At 42.0% G+C, this 19,713-nt stretch overlaps 1 protein-coding gene across 1 annotated transcript in view; it reads right to left on the reverse strand.

Moving 5' to 3' along the window:
• The window catches only part of LOC110486300 (protein ELFN1), a 94,067-nt gene that overhangs the window by 38,083 nt on the left and 36,271 nt on the right, over positions 1-19,713 (reverse strand). Inside the window, exon 2 of the mRNA XM_021557782.3 lies at positions 5,595-5,690. The gene's annotated coding sequence lies outside the window, so the exon portion shown is untranslated. The remainder of the gene's footprint in view (positions 1-5,594; positions 5,691-19,713) is intronic.

A 19,713-nucleotide genomic window follows, 5' to 3' on the forward strand; every position in this document is an offset into this window, starting at 1 on the left:
TATCCACATTCCCCAATTAAATATCTTCATCGATACCACAAAAAAAGAAGAAAAATCTGTATTTTTTTCTCCAATCTGGCAACCCTCATAAAATTTGACATACAGTGCATTCGGAATGTATTCAGACCCCTTGACTTTTTACACATTTTGTTATGTTACAGCCTTATTCTAAAATGAAATAAATTGTTATTTTTCTTAATGAATATACACACTATAATTTATTATTTACATTTTATTTCACCTATATTTAACCAGGTAGGCTAGTTGAGAACAAGTTCTCATTTGCAACTGTGACCTGGCCAAGATAAAGCAAAGCAATTTGACACATACAACAACACAGAGTTACACATGGAATAAACAAACATACAATCAATATATACAGCATGTGCAAATGAGGTAGGATAAGAGAGGTAAGGTAATAAATAGGCTATGGTGGCAAATTAATTACAAATAGCAATTAAACACTGGAATGGTAGGATGTGTAGAAGATGAATGTGCAAGTTGAGATACTGGGGTGCAAAGGAGCAAGATAAATAAATTAATACAGTATGGGGATGAGGTAGACTGGATGGGCTATTTACAGATGAGCTATGTACAGATGCAGTGATCTGTGAGCTGCTCTAACAGCTGGTGCTTAGTGAGGGAGGTAAGAGTCTCCAGCTTCAGAGATTTTTGCAGTTCGTTCCAGTCATTGGCAGTAGAGAACTGGAAGGAGAGGCGGCCAAAGGAAGAATTGGCTTTGGGGGTGATCAGTGAGATATACCTGCTGGAGCGCGTACTACGGGTGGGTGCTGCTATGGTGACCAGTGAGCTGAGATAAGGCGGGGCTTTACCTAGCAGAGACTTGTAGATGACCTGGAGCCAGTGGGTTTGGAGACGACTATGATGCGTGGGCCAGCCAACGAGAGCATACAGGTCACAGGAGTGGGTAGTATATGGGGCTTTGGTGACAAAACGGATGGCACTGTGATAGACTGCATCCAATTTGTTGAGTAGAGTGTTGGAGGCTATTTTGTAAATTACATCGACGAAGTCGAGGATCGGTAGGATGGTCAGTTTTACTAGGGTATGTTTGGCAGCATGAGTGAAGGATGCTTTCTTGCAAAATAGGAAGCTGATTCTAGATTTAATTTTGGATTGGAGATGTTTAATATGAGTCTGGAAGGAGAGTTTACAGTCTAACCAGACACCTAGTTATTTGTAGTTGTCCACATATTCTAAGTCAGAACCGTCCAGAGTAGTGATGCTGGACGTGCGGGCAGCGATCGGTTGAAAAGCATGCATTTAGTTTTACTTGCATTGAAGAACAGTTGGAGGCCACAGAAGGAGAGTTCACCAGCACCGAGAGCGACATCATTGATGTATACAGAGAAGAGAGTCGGCCCGAGAATTGAACCCTGTGGCACCCCCATAGAGACTGCCAGAGATCCGGACAACAGGCCCTCCGATTTGACATACTGAACTCTATCGGAGAAGTAGTTGGTGACCCAAGCCAGGCAATCATTTGAGTAACCAAGGCTGTTGAGTCTGCCAATAAGAATGTTGTGATTGACAGAGTCGAAAGGTCGATGAATACGGCTGCACAGTAATGTCTCTTATCGATGGCGGTTATGATATCGTTTAGGACCTTGAGCATGGCTGAGGTGCACCCATGACCAGTTCTGAAACCAGATTGCATAGCGGAGAAGGTACGGTGAGAATCGAAATGGTCAGTAATCTGTTTGTTAACTTGGCTTTCAAAGACCCTAGAAAGGCAGGGTAGAATAGATTTAGGTCTGTAGCAGTTTGGGTCAAGAGTGTCTCCCCCTTTGAAGAGGGGGATGACCGCGGCAGCTTTCCAATCTATTGGAATCTCAGATGATACGAAAGAGAGGTTGAACAGGCTAGTAATAGGGGTTGCAATAATTTCGGCAGGTAATTTTAGAAAGAGAGGGTCCAGATTGTCTAGCCCAGCTGATTTGTAGGGGTCCAGATTTTGCAGCTCTTTCAGAACATCAGCTATCTGGATTTGGGTGAAGGAGAAGTGGGGGAGGTTTGGGCGAGTTGCTGTGGGGCTGTTGACCGGGGTAGGGGTAGCCAGGTGGAAAGAATGGCCAGCAGTAGAAAAAAGCTTATTGAAATTCTCAATTTTTGTCGATTTATCAGTAGTGACAGTGTTTCCTAGCCTCAATGCAGTGGGCAGCTGGGAGGAGGTGCTCTTATTCTCCATTGACTTTACAGTGTCCCAGAACCTTTTTGAGTTTGTACTACAGGATGCAAATTTCTGTTTGATAAAGCTAGCCTTAGCTTTCCTAACTGCCTGTGTATATTGGTTCCTAACTTCCCTGAAAAGTTGCATATCACGGGGGCTATTCGATGCTAATGCAGAACGCCACAGGATGTTTTTGTGCTGGTCAAAGGCAGACAGGTCTGGAGTGAACCAAGGGCTATATCTATTCCTAGTTCTACATTTTTTGAATGGAGCATGCTTATTTAAGATGGTCAGGAAGGCACTTTTAAAGAATAACCAGGCATCCTCTCCTGACGGGATGAGGTCAATGTCATGCCAGGATACCCCGACCAGGTCGATTAGAAAGGCCTGTTCGCTGAAGTGTTTCAGGGAGCGTTTGACAGCGTTTGACAGTTATGAGAGGTGGTCGTTTGACCGCAGACCCATTACGGATGGAGGCAATGAGGCAGTGATCGCTGAGATCTTGGTTGAAAACAGTAGAGGTGTATTTGGAGGGCGAGTTAGTTAGGATGATATCAATGAGGGTGCCCGTGTTTACGGATTTGGGGTTGTACCTGGTAGGTTCATTGATAATTTGTGTGAGATTGAGGGCATCAAGCTTAGATTGTAGGACGGCTGAGTTGTTAAGCATGTCACAGCTCAGAAGATAGATGGGAGGCAATAAATTCACAAATGGTGTCCAGGGCACAGCTGGAGGCTGAGGGGGGTCTATAGCAAGCGGCAACGGTGAGACACTCGTTTCTGGAAAGGTGAATTTTTAGAAGTAGAAGCTCAAATTTAGTACAGACCTATAATGACAAAGCAAAAACTGTTTTTCAGAAATGTTTGCAAATTTATTTAAAAAAAACCTGAAATATCACATTTACGTAAATATTCAGATCCTTTACTCAGTACTTTGTCGAAGCACCTTTTGCAGAGATTACAGCCTCGAGTGTTCTTGGGTATGACGCTACAAGCTTGGCACACCTGTTTTTCGGTAGTTTATCACATTCTTCTCTGCAGATCCTCTCAAGCTATGGCAGGTTGGATGGGGAGCGTTGCTTCACAGCTATTTTCAGGTCTCTCCTGGGACACTCAAGGACATTCAAAGACTTGTCCCGAAGCCACTCCTGCATTGTCTTGGCTGTGTGCTTAGGGTCGTTGTCCTGTTGGAAGGTGAACCTTCACCCCAGTCTGAGGTCCTGAGTGCTCTGGAGCAGGTTTTCATCATCTCTCTGTACTTTGTTCCCTTCATCTTTGCCTCGATCAAAGTCTCTCAGTCCCTGCCGCTTGAAAACATTCCCACTGCATGATGCTACCACTACCATACTTCACCGTAGAGATGGTGCCAGGCTTCTTCCAGATGTGACGCTTGACATTTAGGCCAAATAGTTCAATCTTAGTTTCATCAGACCAGAGAATCTTGTTTCTCATGGTCTGAGAGTCTTTAGGTGCCTTTTGGCAAAGTACAAGCAGGCTGTCATCTGCTTTTTACTGAGGATTGGCTTCCGTCTGTCAACTCTACCATAAATGCGCCGCGACACAATCCTGTCTTGGAGCTCTACGGACAATTTCTTCGACCTCATGGCTTGGTTTTTGCTCTAACATGCACTGTCAACTGTTGGATCTTATAAAGGTGTGTGCCTTTACAAATCATGTCCAAACAATTTAATTTACCACAGTTGGACTCCAATCCATTTGTAGAAACATCTCAAGAATAATCAATGGAAACAGGATGAACCTGAGCTCAAAATCGAGTCTCATAGCAAAGGGCCTGAATACTTATTTGAAGAAGTTTTTTTAAATTTTTTTTAATACATTTGCAAACATTTCTAAAAACCTTTTTCGCTTCGTCATTATGGGGTATTCTGTGCAGATTGCTGAGTATTTTTTTCCATTTTTGAGTAAGGCTCTAACGTAACGAAATGTGGGGTCTGAATACTTTCAGAAGGCATGGTATATATATAAATAAAAGTGGTAAACAAAAAAAGGGAGTGTAAAACACCATTGCCCATCAAGCATTGCTCTAATAACTTTCAAAACACTGTTTTCCGAAGTTTGCCTCCCCAAAATGTATTTTCCTATGAATGAAGTCTCATAAAAATGTGTCGTTTCACACGAATTAAGACGCACAAAAATGCACGAAATCTGCTTAAATGCTATTTCTACATATTTGCACGAATTGAGTGTGAGATTGTGTTGGATGGGGAAAATATTGTTTTTATGCAAATGTTTGAACATTTGCATGAAAATCTTTCGCAATTGGATTGAAACCTAGCTATAAACACCATAAAGACTCTGGCAAGTGCTCTAATCCAGTGTCACTTTGATTATGCCTGCACATTAAGGTTCAACAGCAGCCCCAAAAATCTAAAGAATAAGCTACAGACCAGCCAAAACAAGCTTGTAAGAATTGTGCTTGAACTACCCTCTCATACTCATCTGGAGGTCAATCATTTTAAGCAGCTAGGCTGGCTATCTGTGGAAAAAAATTGTAATATTAATTCAACTTGGTCTGGTCCAAGTTCACAGATTTTGCTCCCAGGTACCTATCCAACTATTTGTTATTTGTTAGAGCTGTCCACCAGAAAAATACCAGAGCCAGAGAGTAATATTAACTGTTTTAAATATAAGTCTACCTGGTAAGAACCATTAAGCAATAAGGCACGAGGGGGTGTGGTATATGGCCAATATACCACGACTAAGAGATATGCTTTGTTAATTGGTTGTATGGTGCATTGGCACAGAAACCTGTTAATGGAAAATGTGTTGCATATATTTTACATAACTATAAATATGGCATCAAAATGTAGAAAATCTGATTTCCCCCTAGCTTATCATGGTCTGCAGCCGGCTCTGGTCGTAGTGTAGGCCTAGTGAAACAAGCAGGGGGAGCAAGCTCGTCCGTGGTGGTCGGCGAACCCTCAACCTTCTGGCCTGTAGCCCTGCATGTCAACGACTATGTTACAAAAAGAGTGGCAAAGCTGATGTTTATCCACGTTTATAAACGCAGGGTCGCTAGACTTCCTGTTATTTGTGGACATAAGCATACTTTTTTATCAATTCTATGAGGGTGTGCATTTTTATTTTTAAAGTTCAAAGTGAGGGTCAGGTGAAAATATTTGTAACGTTGGGGAGGGGGGTGCTTATTTTTATGACCCCACCCAGTGAATTTAGAACTGACCCTTCAAATTAATTTTATTTTGTTGGAGAATACCATGTCCTGTGAGGGCTTGTCTTGTCTCATGTAGTTATCCATGCATATTGTGACCGGCAGATTAGAGATAGATTCCCCGGGATCCTCTTAGGGACACACATTACAGGGCAGCGTAACACCTGGAGGGAGTCATGCTAAGGTTGAATCCATGCCAGTCACTGGACTTACCTCTGCTATCTGGGTTAATGTCTCCGATAAGTAAAAGCATCTCTGGGATCCTCCAGTAGCATCAGTCCAGTCCTCATGGATCCTTCTTCTGGTCCTCTGGGGAACACACACAGAAAATCGAAGGGTAAATCAAACTGCTCGTTTTTGCTCTCCGCACAGGAAAACATATGGCAGAGTGCAAAGTGTGAATGAATCTCTTCATAACGTTGGAGTGGTTTTAAAACATTTCTGTCCAAACAAAAGATAGAAATCCACGTAGAAATCCATATTTTAGTATCTAGCCAGCTCACACTGTTGTTTCGGTTCAGAACAGGGTCATTGGTTTTAGTAGTGCTCATAAAGGAGTAGTTCCCAACTCCGGTGCTGGAGTCCATCCAACAGTATTAATTTCTGTTGTGGCCCAGGACAAGCACACTTGATTCTACTTATCAACTAATCATCAACCCCTTAACAAGCTGAATGAGGTGTGTTTGTCTGGGGCTTCAACAGAAATGTATACTGTTGGATGTACTCCAGCACCAGAGTTGGGAGCCACTGTCTTAAAGGATTGATTAGGGGAATTCATCTTAGGTGGGTGACCCTTATTACCTATAATGAACTATCATTGCCGGGGCTCTCTGCAATAACAATTCATGAGCACGTCCAACAGCACAACAATTTTTTCAAAGGAGTGATTTGATTCACTCTATAAACCTCAATTAACAGGAACACGCTAATGAAATCCTGTATACCATATTCTGGCCATGCAATTTCCTGTGATCAGCAAACTGCTCATACTAATTAAACAAAACTCAATTTGCTTTCCTCCCTCTAAATGGCTTCCTGTATAAACCCAATGACTATTTTCCATACTCACTGCCCAGGGGGAACATGGGTGCTCTCTCTGTTCATATTACGGAAAGGCAAGACAATGATGAGAAACGGATACTTTGTACCCAGTATATGTCATTTGTTAGCTAAATAGAATATGATGTATAGCCCTGCTGTTGCCTTTACTCATGTTGGTAGGATCTTGTTTATGAAGTCTCTTTGCAACACTGCAGTAATGAAAAGTTCCTATATAGAGACACCTACATACATATTAACTCAAGCTTCAGATGAGTGCGCTATCAGTATTCATATCAGTACTCTTGTTTAAATGAAATGATTCTCTATTCCCCTCTCCTGTGATCCACTGTTTGCGTGACATGCAGTATCTTGGGAAAAACACAGACAGAAATTCAATGTAGAACAGTAGCTAATGGAAATCTGAAACACTGCTAGAATTTCAATAAATCCGAGGATGATAGATAACACCATTCAATTAGCTGGTAAGGATGCAATTTGCATTCTGTTGAAAGAGGTGATAGTTTGAGTGCCACGAGGCAGCTGCCATATATCGCAGGCGGGCCTATGAAAACCCCCCAAAAACGGCGGAAACAAGAACCAAAAGAAGAGTTTGGGGAGTCTTGGGCGCTATTCTTTTAATTACTCATCATAATGACTCCATTTAGCTGTTCAATGGCCCATTTTATGGCATTGAACAGGCCTGGGAAGCCCTGTGTCCTTGGCAGGGTTGATCCTGCAGCTGCCCCAGCTAGCTGCCCCATCTAGCCTACACTGCAAAACTGCAAAACCCTTCCCTCGACTCAGAACCCTGGGGGAATACAAGGGTCTCTCAAATATTGACATGAAAAACAACACGTCTACATGGGTTTTCACTGTTACTAAACACAGCCGTAACTCAATGCATTATTTTCCAGATGTAAACAGAGAAAAAAATATAAACGGACGAGAAGCGCAAAACCCCCTGGGGATTTCAAATGTAAGTAAATGGTGTTTCCTGCACATATTTGTAAAAAATCAATGAAGTAACTAAATGAAGGAAACAAAATAACAAGTAAACAGGAATCACATCACATCTCCTATTAGAGCCCAATTATCCCCCCCCATGTTATCTCAGAGGCTGATGCTCTTCTCTACTCATACAGTACGTGTAGTTTTGACAGGATTCTGACCTATTTGTGATGTAAGTGTTTCTGAGGTGGGGCGGGGGTTGGGGGGCGGGGGGTGGGGAGCGGGCCGCAGGGGGGAGCTGGAGCCCAGGAGGAGGTGAAGGCCCCATATGGCCTTGGAGAGAGAGAGAGCATGAGTTTATGGCACATCACCGGCACACTGACCCTGAGCACTGGAAGGCTGGGCATCAACTCAGTCCGATCTGACTGACTGACTCTGCTCAGCTGCTGACAAGTGCAGAGGGGCACACAGGGGTATGTGGACCAAAATAGCCCTGCTGTGGTCCACTTCAGTTTGAAGCAATTGCTCACAAATCACTGGCATGCACTCTCCTCCAAGATAGCGTTCCATAAAATGAGCTTTGTTGCACTGGAAATGCATTCCCTTTGTATGTATTCATTATTGAGGACCCCCTGGATACCTTGTTTCAATTCGTGATAATGATAGCAATATTACAGGACATTGCTACAAGCGATTAGTGAAGTCCTTAGGTATTACTGTCTCAAGTTAATGATGTTCCCCATGAGTGTGGGGTTGAATTTCCTAGACCATTAATAAATTATTGCTCTGAAGATACTGCACGTAGAACATTCTGTCTGCCAAGATACACAGATTGCATTACAATCTGTTCAATGTCGAATATCACACATATTATAAAGTTAACGGTAATGCCGTGGCATTGGTTATCCATGGTACTGGAATTAAGTTAAGGCCCGGGATTCAAGACACACAGATTACACGCATCACACCGATTAGATGTCTTGGATGGGATGTCAACAATATGGATTCCCAATACATTGTTTTGTCTGGCTCGGTTGGTCTTGTACTGGATTCACTGTGGAAGATGTGTAGTAGAAAGATGTTGCCAGTTAGTTGTGAGATAACCATCTGTCCATTCCACTCCCTCGGTCTGTCGACAAGAAAATACAATTAATATTGTACTAAAGAAGAACATGACAAGGCTGAACACTAGAAGATGAAACCGGGGCCGTTAATGTGGAAATCCAACATTTCCCAATTACAAACTTTGTTGTGTATTCCCCTCTATGATTAATACCGCAAAGCAGTGCAGCACAAAATAGGGATGGTAATTACATTGTTAACTTAGTATCGCATTGCAACCCTTCTCTGAGGGACCTCAATGTGCTTGGTTGGTTAAAGCTGAGACTTTAACGACTGCACAAAGAAAACAACAGAGACGGGATGAGAGATTTCAGGATGGGATGGATGGATTCATCTGAAAACAAAAAGAGCACTGGAATTCCCCAAGAGTTCAATGAATAATGAAAGAACCCCTGGCCAATTCATTTAAAGATCATTTTAAACAGAAAGAAAATATGGGTCAGTATGTGTATCTTTGCTCGGAAAATATCCTATATTTAATCTGCAGAAAACACAAATACAAAAATGAGATAAAATCAAATAATCGTCCAGGTATGAAAAAATGCCATAGGCTCACAAAAGATTTGTAGAAGAAGAAAGTGAATTTCTAAGTGCGTTGGCTTTTTGTACAAGAGCATAATTCCAATGGAATATTCCCAAAAGGCGGAGTTGGAGACAGATGCAGCACTACACAGCACAGTAACATACAGTGAAACCATAAGAATGATGTAAGGTTTAACTGCATTTTTAGGACCTAGTCACATCAGCATTTCGCTGCACCTGCTATAACACCTGCTAAACTGTGTACGCGACCAATAAAGTTGGATTTGATTCGAGGTGTCTTAAAAGAAAGACGGCCATAAGAGAGGGCTGAGGGCTTTGCCTCTAGTGGCTGGCCGTCTTGGAGGCCACTGTAAGAGGAGAAGTATGCAGTCGTGCATTCATGAGTATCCCTATAATTCTTCTCTATGATGGGCTGAGATGCACACACTGGGATTATGCTTAGACAATCACCGCGGGGACGCCCTAAGACAAAGAACAGCCTCCACATGATGGAAACAGAAGCCCCGTTTACACCTGCTTCTAACATAGACTGTCCTGATCTTGTCGACATTCTGACTGTGCACACATATTTAGAGAGGCGTAGATGATTATAAGACTCATTGTGATCTGATTGTGATCAATTCTTCCTGACTACCTCCGGAGGGATCCATTGTATCTGGATATCAATCATGTGTAAACAGAGCTGCATAGTCAAACCATTTAAATCATCATTATACTGGTCTCTAAAATGGAAATATTTAGAACACATAATTAATCATCAGTTGGATTGAAAAGTGACTATATTCTCTGGTGGTGCAATGCAACCAACCTTTCTAAATGCAGTACAGCCAAGCTAATCTAAAAACAATGGATTCAGGCTAATAAATTATGTTTGGGTGGAAAAGACTGATTCCAGGAAGACCTAAAGGATCATTTTCCGAGGCAACTATTTGTTTCGTATTTGTTGAATTCCCACTTTGTTGCGCTATGCTCAAGATCCAGTAGGAAAACAGACCCTGTTTTTGTGAACTTGATTTCACATCTGAGTGAGTCAGTCTCTCCGTTAGACCTGGAGGCATGGAGGCGAGGAGCCACACTGTTGGTTCCCCCTAGGGAGACTGAGAGACTGGACTTTTCTGATGGACCTGCAAACAGTAAGCCACTTGGAAAACAAAACACACCGAAATCCTTGAAATGAACACGCCAAAAATAGATTATACAGTATTATTGTCTACCATCAGGCAATGTAAATATTCTCTGTCTCTTCCAAACACATTTCAAACAAAATGGGTTCCTAGATACTTTTACTACAAGTTTACTGGTTCAATATTGAAGATATATGGCATTATTGTACACGCATGTGTACTTGGAATGTTAAGATGAGTTGTTATACTGAAATAAGTGTGAGACCAACACAACACGTGTGAGATACATGTCTTTAGTCCATGGGGAGCTGGAATCTTCAGGCGATCTCATTGAACCAACCACCAAAATGCTAGTCAGCTAAAAATGAATCATAACAACATGCTTAATAACGCACTACCTTAGTTAAAGGAAGGACCTCAGGACGCAAGATTGGAGCACAGTTCTAAGTTTTTTATTCGTTTTTTTTTTTTTTGTCAGAAATTTTTGTCAGCTTGACTAACTCATTTTTCAGCTCTTTTACTCATGACCAGCTGTAATAGTGAGGTTGACTGACTAGCCTAGAAAGGGTTGCATGAATTGATAGCAGCAGCGAACGTTGGCATCATGCACACTATGTCTTAATTGGACTCTGGAGGTTAAGTGGTGCATTTGTGTAATGTGTACTGTACTGTATATAGCCATATTTTGTAACCCCATACACGTTTGCTAATGTTAATGCTCTGACAAACGCTACAACTACCAAAAGAGTGAAACTCTTCAAGTACGCTGTGATACAATAACATCCCATCATTACTTGATGGCTTTCACCTTTTACGAGCTGTCAGTCGAAATGCTAACGTTCATATAACATTCATGAGCCATCTAAAAATGTCATCACGTCATGAATACATCAAGATGACATTGTCATGACTGTATGGACCACCCCCCCCCCCCTCCCCCCACTGTCCTATTAGAAGCTTGTCATGTCCAAATATGATGTCTGCTCACTGTTCCATTATGGAGAGTTAATGCTTCAACCTGTCAATGTAACAAATGTCACGCTCAATGTTATAACACCTAAAAGCTGTACACTTAACTCTTGCCCTGTAAAAGAGGACTATGCAGATCTGTGCAAGGCTGAATTTCAACATATTTTCTTATATCGACTTTAATGGAGTATAGGGACTGGTGGTTGTGAACATGGCTGTTCGGCTCTAACGTAAAAAAGGACTGAATGGTACGCTGAGGAATGCTAGGGGAAGCTATTAAATAACATGCCCTCAGGGGGTTTCTGTGTACTTCGCCGGGGGAATTATTCATTTAGTAGCTGATCTTTGCCTCTTTGGGAAGGCTCTGTGTACGAATAGTAATGTGCTCCTGAGAATGGCCTCATACACACAGATGTGACTGTTTAATGTACTCCCTTGCCTGTTGTTGCTCTCAAGAATCATTCACCAAGAGCATCTTCATAGAGATTTCTAAAAGGCCATAATGACTTTTATACTTCATCAAAGAAGGATCTCTTAAGTGAAACAGGCAATAATATGTTATTATACTGTATATGTAGGGTGGAAAGATTAGCATGACAGTATAACAGGCTCACTGCATGTGTTTTTTACTCTGGGGCTATTATTGCTTCGAGCAGATTTTCTCCGGGGCCTCAAAAGCTAGAGTTGCATGGAAATCCAGTGGATAATGGTATCTAGGATTGCTCTTAGGCACAAAAAGGAACGTGTGGGAACCCTTAAGATACTAATGGATAGAGGTTCTTTTCAGGAATAGAAAGGATTCTTCCAACATTGTGTGCTTTCAATACAACAAAGACAACGCTACATGAAGACACCAAGTGATTGATGGATTGGGTATTTTTCGAACATGCATGACACACTATAAGGTAACACTTTATTTGGATAGATCAGTAACATTTCAGCTAACTACAGTCGATGTCGGAAGTTTACATACACTTTAGCCAAATGCATTTAAACTCAGTTTTTCACAATTCATAACATTTCATCCTAGTAAAAAATCCCTGTCTTAGGTCAGTTAGGATCACCACTTTATTTTAAAAATGTGAAATGTCAGAATAATGTTTTTTCCAGCTTGTATTTCTTTCATCACATTCCCAGTGGGTCAGAAGTTTACATACACTCAATTAGTATTTGGTAGCAATGCCTTTAATAAGTTTAACTTGGGTAAAATGTTTCGGGTAGCCTTCCACAAGCTGCCCACATTAAGTTGGGTGAATTTTGGACATTCCTCATTACAGAGCTGGTGTAATTGAGTCAGGTTTGTAGGCCTCCTTGCTCACACACATTTTTCAGTTCTGCCAACAAATTTCTATAGGATTGAGGTCAGGGCTTTGTGATGGCCACTCCAACACCTTGACTTTGTTGTCCTTAAGCCCTTTTGCCACAACTTTGTAAGTATGCTTGGGGGCATTGTCCATTTGGAAGACCCATTTGCGGCCAATCTTTAACTTCCTGACTGATGTCTTGAGATGTTGCTTCAATATATCCACATAATTTTCCTACCTCATGATGCCATCTATTTTGTGATGTGCACCAGTAGCTCTTGCAGCAAAGCACCCACACCACATGATGCTGCCACCCCCGTGCTTCACAGTTGGGATGGTGTTCTTCAGCTTGCAAGCATCCCCCTTTTCCCTCCAAATATAACGATGGTCATTATGGCCAAACAGTTCTATTTTTGTTTCATCAGACCAGAGGACATTTCTCCAAAAAGTACGATCTTTGTCCCCATGTGCAGTTGCAAACCGTACTCTGGCTTTTTATGGCGGTTTTGGAGCAGTGGCTTCTTACTTGCTGAGCGGCCTTTCAGGTTATGTCGACTTAGGACTCGTTTTACTGTGGATATAGATACTTTTGTACCTGTTTCCTCCAGCATCTTCAAGGTCCTTTGCTGTTGTTCTGGGATGATTTTCACTTTTCGCACCAAAGTACGTTAATCTCTAAGAGACGGAACGCGTCTCCTTCCTGAGCGGTATGATGGCTGCGTGGTCCCATGATGTTTATACTTGTGTACTATTGTTTGTACAGATGAACGTGCTACCTTCCGGCATTTGGAAATTGCTCCCAAGGATGAACAAGACTTGTGGAGGTCTACAATATTTTTTCTGAGGTCTTGGCTGATTTCTTTGGATTTTCCCATGATGTCAAGCAAAGAGGCACTGAGTTTGAAGGATGGCCTTAAAATACATCCACAGGTACACCTCTAATTGACTCAAATTATGTCAATTAGCTTATCAGAAGCTTCTAAAGCCATGACATCATTTTCTGGAATTTTCCAAGCTGTTTAAATGCACAGTCAACTTAGTGTGTGTAAACTACTGACCCACTGGAATTGTGATACAGTGAATTATAAGTGAAACAAACTGTCTGGTAAAAATTGTAGGAAAAATGACTTGTGTCCTGCACAAAGTAGATGTCCTAACTGACTTGCCAAAACTATAGTTTGTTAACATGAAATGTGTTTGTAAACTTCCGACTTCAACTGTATCCACTAACCCTGATCCTAGTTCTAACCATAACCATAACCTTAACCCTTATCCTAACCCTAAAATTAACCCTTACCCTAACACTAACCTTAATCCGTATCCTAACCCTGATTCTAAACCTAACCCTAAACGTAAACATAACCTTAGCATGCAGTTGCTTATCAAACTGATATTTTGTTGATAGTATAGTTTGTTATAAGTGTGACCCGCTATAATTGACAGAAGAGATCAGTGATGAGATGAGCTTTAGAACAGTTGTCAGTAAATCTCTTAACCCATGACTCCATCTGTAAACCTCTGAAACACCTCAAGTCAACATGCTGACACAAACAACCGATCTCCTGGTGTGAAGTCTTTTTCAAGTCGGGTTGAAATAATTATTAGATAATCCATTGAAAGTAGAACACAACACCATGAAACGAGTAGCCTGCTCCCTGGTGCCTGATGCATTTTTCACAATAAGGTTGCTATCAGGTTGCTATCAGGCTGCTATCACAATATAGCAGCCTGAAGAACATCTATTTTTAACCAGCTCTTGGTATTCAGTTATTAATGAAACATATCAAGCAACACATCATATTTATGTATCTGTTTTCATGTGGAAGATTGATTTCCTTTGTAACCCCTGCTACAGGGCTGGAGTACTGTAGCGGGCTAATCAGGAAACACAAAACAAAAGTGAGGCTAATCAACAGGCCTCGTGGGGTACACTTTTGTTGAGGGATACAGCTAAGCCTGCTACCTGGATCACAACCAAGAACGTCGATAACCGACACTTCTCACTGAAAGGTATATTCAAGTTAATGTTCTAAGGAAGTCAGGTGGGAACAAATTTGGGAACAAAACTCTGGAGGCACAACAGAACTACGTCCAAGAAGAAGATCTCATCCAGAGAATTTCAGCAAAACATCAAAACAGTAAGGGGTAGATCATCTCCTGATATGCCCCAAGCTTGAAATTAGAGTGAGAAGGCATGCAGTACCTCCTGGTTGCTCAACAACTCTCCCTGCCAGAAAGAGGAGATAACTATTGTCATCGGTGCCATTAGTGGTGTTCTGGGGACATTGAGCAGGATCACTGGAGCACTGCAGAGCATCACAGTGCTGAGTCATAAAGTTCCTCTCTCTGTCTGAGAAGAATATTAATCAGAGTAAGTTGGACATATTCAAAATGTACTATTCTAGACTTGGAGAACAACTAGCGAATCCAAAATGAACTCCTGGTGACAGTGGACTGCAGATGTATTGTGTCAGACCGCGCAGCGCCACAGAATCATGAGCTACAGCACCATGGAAACAAATATCTTCTCATTTACACATGTATAATAAATGCCTCCCTTATGTGTGGAATGAAGTTCTGCATGTAGATCTGAATGAAGGATGTGGCCTGTAAAGGGTCAACAGGATTGATATTCCATGAGGATATTGTATAGTGAGCCCCCCATTAAGGCCAGTTGCACTCTAATTGATGGAAGCAGAGCACTGTGAGGTGTAAGTCCCTGCACCCTGTGCTGCACGTTGATGTCCTGAGGCATGACGCTGGAACAAATAACATTGTCCTCTCCAAATGCATAAACAAAACAATTGCAGATTGCAAATGACTTGGCGAGCGTTAACTCGTGGCGTGCCTGTGGCTTGACTGAATTGTATTGCAGTAAAAAATGCGAGAGGTTTGTACATTCCTCGTGGACAATCCACGGTTTTTACATTCCTCGTGGACAATCCACAATGAAGAAATGACCCAAGCTGTCTTTCCCCTACTTCACCTCCTTCAACTCCTTTAAAGTATCGAGTTGAAGGTAAGGACGTGCAATGTTGAGGGTGGCTGACAGTAGGAGCTGCACCAATCATTAGGGCTGTGTTGAACAAGCCCAATGCACACGTACAGTACTCTCTACAGGAGGGACGGTAGCGGGCCAGGCGTTCTGCTCCTGCTTCAGGAGTTTGTTTAACAAGCTTATGTTACGAGACACCATCTCCTAGTTGCTTTACGGAACAGAGAGAAGTGCCCTGTACTTTTAACACATCCACATCCACGTCCAATCCTCCAAAGCAATCAGTGAAAGTGAACAGTCATCCAGCCATCCGGCCAAGCCCTCCCACACTGTTAATGTATGCCCATTCAAATATTCAAAATTGATAAAAACAAAAAGTGGAAAATCAATTTGCTGCTTCTAATTCCGTTATGAGCATGTTATCATTCAGAGCACACTGGGCTTCTGCTGCAATGTGGCCCACTGAAGCCTCTGGAAATCACTCACCACCACGACATCCTACTTGCCAGGTTAGGGCACTTTGTTCTGGCTGCAATATGAGCTCAATAAATCACCACACAATAACCTGGATCTTTCATGAGAGCTGGGTGGCCCTTCTGAATATAGACACCAATGTCAATAGCCTTGCACATATTGCTGAACCAAATCTTGACACTATATTAGCCTTGAGAGCATTCATTTTAGCAGAGAATCACACCCTGGGTTCTCTAAAACGATGAGCCTCTTGGATTCTCTAAGTGATCAAACACAAATGGATACATAAATCAAGAAACTGACAAATTGTAATAAAATCTTCCCGCAGCTGATTTTTTTTCAGTGTACTTCAAGAGTGCTCAATAGTGGAAAGATTCCGTAGCTAAGTGTTTGCACTCTAAGCATTACACGACGTCTTCATATTAATGACTGTTGCCACAGTTGATTCATTAAAGGGCCTGAGAGAGCTGGTAATGTGCCTTTGGGTCTGATAAAGCCACAGTGTTGACGTCTACTGTAGCTTAGAATCCAGAGCAACACAGTGCAACAACATGTTCCAAACACAGCTGTGGTCTAGTATTCTATAGCTCACACCATACAGGTTTGATGCAATAACTAGAATATAATTCCAAATACATCAAAGATTTTTAGACCTCTTTAAATGGTTGCTTGACATGTTAACCATCCTTAATAACCCTAATCTATTTAATTATGCTTTGATACAAAGTCAACTATTAAGATGCAGAAATTCATTTTCTTACATTTATTTGAATGAAAGTTATGCCAAATTTGTGTAAATTGCACATTCTCAGCTATTTTAGAGGACACAAAACGGGACACGAGACAATCATCATATATCTTTTGGGTCAATGTCATGTAGTATCTAGAATGATTCTGAAGCATGATTGAACTTGCACAGAAGTGCTTACAAAAGAAAACATTATGCATTCAATGATTATTCTCTTTCTAGGAGGCAATGCCTGAGCCCAACGATCCAGTCTTGATTTAACACTGCCTTTTTAACACTGCTGCAAGACACTCCACAAGTGACTTGCGACTCGGGCAAATTCACACAATTCATTGTTTGCTTGTTGTCGCCACTCCTCCCAGCCCCCCTGCCTGCTCCAGGGATCTGTGTTGTATTGTGTCCGTGTGCCTGAAGCGTGAGGCCTTCATTAGAGAGACACTCTGAGAGCCTGCTGAGGCTTAGCCCAGACTAGGACTCCTGCCATGTCAATCAAACAGCAGCACAAGGGGACAGAGCCGTTTACAATCTCAAAGCAAAGGAACACCAGTCAATGCCCCAAAATAGATTGATGAGCTCGCCTTTCAACGGTGCAACATGTATAGCACCTGGAGCGCAGACAAGGAGTAGCTACAGATTGGAGTAATTGGCAAAAAGATGTCCACAAGCTGTAATCTGTACCAGCATCTCCAGCATCCTTCATTTTCAGTGGACTGCTGTTTGTTAGCCCGCAGTAATGGAAAGGTTTCGACTAATTACTATAGACAAGTAAACGACTACAATTTACAAGAGGTGAAGCTAAACCCTCAAGCCCAAATGCTTTGTTTCCTATGCACCACTACCATTACTTTAGCTGCCTCTGGTGTACAGCACAGTAGTATTACTGAATCTGGTATACAGTACAGTAGTGTCACTGAATCTGGTGTACAGTACAGTAGTGTTACTGAATCTGGTGTACAGTACAGTAGTTTCACTGAATCTGGTGTACAGTACAGTATTGTTACTGAATCTGGTGTACAGTACAGTAGTGTCACTGAATCTGGTGTACAGTACAGTAGTGTCACTGAATCTGGTGTACAGTACAGTAGTGTCACTGAATCTGGTGTACAGTACAGTAGTGTCACTGAATCTGGTGTGCAGTACAGTAGTGTTACTGAATCTGGTGTAGAGTACAGTAGTGTCACTGAATCTGGTGTGCAGTACAGTAGTGTTACTGAATCTGGTGTAGAGTACAGTAGTGTCACTGAATCTGGTGCAGAGTACAGTAGTGTCACTGAATCTGGTGTACAGTACAGTAGTATCACTGAATCTGGTGTACAGTACAGTAGTGTCACTGCCTCTGGTGTAGAGTACAGTAGTGTTACTGCCTCTGGTGTACAGTACAGTAGTATTACTGCCTCTGGTGTACAGTAGTGTTACTGCCTTCTGGTGTACAGCACAGTAGTGCTACTGAATCTGGTGTACAGTGGCGATACTGCCTCTGGTGTACAGTAGTGATACTGCCTCTGGTGTACAGTACAGTAGTGTTACTGAATCTGGTGTACAGTACAGTAGTTTCACTGAATCTGGTGTACAGTACAGTATTGTTACTGAATCTGGTGTACAGTACAGTAGTGTCACTGAATCTGGTGTACAGTACAGTAGTGTCACTGAATCTGGTGTACAGTACAGTAGTGTCACTGAATCTGGTGTACAGTACAGTAGTGTCACTGAATCTGGTGTGCAGTACAGTAGTGTTACTGAATCTGGTGTAGAGTACAGTAGTGTCACTGAATCTGGTGTGCAGTACAGTAGTGTTACTGAATCTGGTGTAGAGTACAGTAGTGTCACTGAATCTGGTGCAGAGTACAGTAGTGTCACTGAATCTGGTGTACAGTACAGTAGTATCACTGAATCTGGTGTACAGTACAGTAGTGTCACTGCCTCTGGTGTAGAGTACAGTAGTGTTACTGCCTCTGGTGTACAGTACAGTAGTATTACTGCCTCTGGTGTACAGTAGTGTTACTGCCTTCTGGTGTACAGCACAGTAGTGCTACTGAATCTGGTGTACAGTGGCGATACTGCCTCTGGTGTACAGTAGTGATACTGCCTCTGGTGTACAGTACAGTAGTGTTACTGAATCTGGTGTACAGTAGTGATACTGCCTCTGGTGTACAGTAGCAATACTGCCTCTGGTGTACAGTAGCGATACTGCCTCTGATGTACAGTACAGTAGTGTTACTGAATCTGGTGTACAGTAGTGATACTGCCTCTGGTGTACAGTAGTGAAACTGCCTCTGGTGTACAGTAGCATACTGCCTCTGGTGTACAGTACAGTAGTGTTCCTGAATCTGGTGTACAGTAGTGATACTGCCTCTGGTGTACAGTAGTGAAACTGCCTCTGGTGTACAGTAGCGATACTGCCTCTGGTGTACAGTACAGTAGTGTTACTGCCTCAGTATTTATTTTAAATCACACCTACTGCATGAAAGCTGCTCTCTACCCAATATACAGTAGCAGTCAAAAGTTTGGACACCTACTCATTCAAGGGTTTTGCTTTGTTTTTACTTCTTTTTTTTTACATTGTAGAATAATATTGAAGACAAAACTATGAAATAACACACATGGAATCATGTAGTAACCAAAAAAGTGTTAAACAAATCAAAATATATATTTTATATTTGAGATTCTTCAAAGGAGCCACCCTTTGCCTTGATGACAGCTTTGCACAGTCTTGGCATTCCCTCAACCAGCTTCATGAGGTAGTCACCTGGAATCTTGTTAAAAGTTCATTTGTGGAATTTCTTTCCTTCTTAATGCGCTTGAGCCAATCAGTTGTGTTGTGACAAGGTATAGTAGGGGTGGTGTACAGAAGATAGCCCTATTTGGTAAAAGACCAAGTCCACATTATGGCAAGAACAGCTCAAATAATCAAAAAGAAACGACAGTCTGTCACGTCCTGACCTTAGTTCCTTTTTTATGTCTCTGTTTTAGTTTGGTCAGGGTGTGAGTTGGGGGTGGGCATTCTATGTTTTTGTTCTAGGTTTTGTATTTCTGTGTTTGGCCTGGTATGGTTCCCAATCAGAGG

This window comes from Oncorhynchus mykiss, chromosome 13 (genome assembly GCF_057628025.1).
Source record: "Oncorhynchus mykiss isolate SJ-2025 chromosome 13, ASM5762802v1, whole genome shotgun sequence".
NCBI lineage: Eukaryota > Metazoa > Chordata > Actinopteri > Salmoniformes > Salmonidae > Oncorhynchus > Oncorhynchus mykiss.